Source organism: Chinchilla lanigera, unplaced genomic scaffold, assembly GCF_000276665.1.
Source record: "Chinchilla lanigera isolate Chin_1 unplaced genomic scaffold, ChiLan1.0 scaffold00013, whole genome shotgun sequence".
Lineage (NCBI taxonomy): Eukaryota > Metazoa > Chordata > Mammalia > Rodentia > Chinchillidae > Chinchilla > Chinchilla lanigera.
Window position 1 is genome coordinate 2,356,910 of NW_004955414.1, and position 2,087 is coordinate 2,358,996.

General features: G+C 35.6%; 1 pseudogene; it reads right to left on the reverse strand.

Moving 5' to 3' along the window:
- Positions 1-1,681, reverse strand: part of LOC102006337 — a 7,631-nt pseudogene extending 5,950 nt beyond the window's left edge.
- Between the last annotated feature and the right edge of the window lie 406 nt (positions 1,682-2,087).

Below are 2,087 nucleotides of genomic sequence, written 5' to 3' on the forward strand. Positions count from 1 at the left end.
TATATATATATATATATATATATGGATTTTTGTGTGCTCTGTTCATATAGAAATGAGAGAAAAATCAATGGAGCTGGGGGTTGTGGTGCATGCCTATAATCACAGAACTGGAGAGACTGAGGCAGGAGGATGGTTGTGAGTTTCAGACCAGCCTGGGCTACAAAGTGAGCTGAGGGCCAGTCTGAACTGCATGGTGAGACTCTGTCTCAGAAAGACATAAAAAAAATCAATGGAATTTTAAAAGAGATAGAGATATGATGTTATTGAAAACACTGTATTTTTCTAAAACTATAAAGTTCTCTAACTTACTCCACTTCCAAAATAAATCAGAGATAACTGAATAGTAGGCCTTACAATTCACAGAAATGCCAAAAATCATTATATGCGGCACTTAGGTGACACAATGGAAAAGAGTTTTGCAAAAACTACATCAAAGCTGGAATCAGAAAGTATGAAGAGAATGATGTACACATTTGACAAATAAAGAAAACTAAAGCATGCACACACCTCTATGATAAAAACATGACATTAAGAAAATCATTAATTTAATGTGTTAGATAGGAGAGGAAAAACATGAATACTTTTACTACATGAGAAACTATTTCAAAGTATTTAATTTAAAGAAAACTTTCAGCATAATGAGTAAAGAATATGAATAATGAAAATTTATAGAATGCAAAATGTTTAAGCACACTAGTAATGAAAGCCCCAAAATAAAATAAGGTATAATTTTTCCACCTACCAAGTACATATTTTAAAATGATTAGTAGGAGGCCATACTAGCAGGAAATTAGAATTCACACAGGTTACTGGTGGAGAATGATGTAAAAAAAATTTTAGAAAACAATTCAGCCAGATGCAGGATACACTTTAAAAATGTGCTTAAATTTTGTCCCTGAATTTTACTTTAAAAATCTATTCTACTCTTTGTATGTGTTACTTATGTATTTATTCTCTGTTTTGCTCACTAGAATATAAACAAAATCAAGATTCTGTTTTGACCTGTTGTGCTTTAATGTGAGCCTAGAAATTTTCCTGGTATGTAGTAGGTGAGCAATAATTGTTTGCCGAATTATTTATTTTTTTGTTGCTTTTAAATATTTACAAAGGACCCTGGCACCTTATAAAGCATGCCTAGCAGAGACTAGCACATCGAAAAGATGTGGTTATATCATGAAGAAGCCAGAAAAAATTGCTAGCAGAGCGAGGAGCGGATGCTTTGATAATGCACTTCAATTGTTGAGGGAATAATATGTGAAAGAAGGACTCGACTCACTTAGCACGCCTAGGTGCAGATGTATATCAGTGGATGAATAGGCAATGTGGGACCTCAATTACCACTGTCCAAAATGGAACTGACTATATTAGGAGGAAGCAGTGCCCTATTGCTAAAAAATATTCAAGTATAATTACTTATGGGAAAGAGTCACACATTAGAATGAGACTGGTTAGACAACTCTAAATTTCTTCTAGAAGACTCACCTCTCCTTCTGTCCCAACATCACCTTCTATACCTTCTCTCTTTTCAAACAGTTATTCCTTGTTTTCTTCCCTTTCTGTTAGCTTACATTTGCCATACCTAAGCAACACACTGTGGGGAAGAAGTACATAAACGTACCATATCTTGTTCCTTTTGTAATTCCCCTTTCCGCTGTAGCGTCTCACCTGTCTCTAGCTCCATGTGCTAGCGCTGTTTCCGAGCATCTTTCATCTTGCTCCCAAGTCATTTCCTAGTCACTTCAGACACTGTGGTAAATGTTACACCTCTCTAGAGCCGCTCTCACAGTACTCATCCCAATCGAATGTTTCTTGTCTGTGCCTCCCTTTCTTCCTGTCATTTAGAGTGCATTGCAGTCCTCTGCTGGATTATAGGGTTCATATAGGCAGGAAGGTGTTCTGTATTTAAATTCTGTTCAGCCTTTTATTTGGGGGTTAGTAAAGTGCCTGCCACAGATAAAACTGAACTAATCTTAATGAAGATGGACACAGATTGGAATAACTTTTACTTCATATTTTTATGAGCCTGCTGTCATTAAATTAGGGAGGCACATAAAATTTTGTCCTTAATTTCATTCACAGTTTCTAAT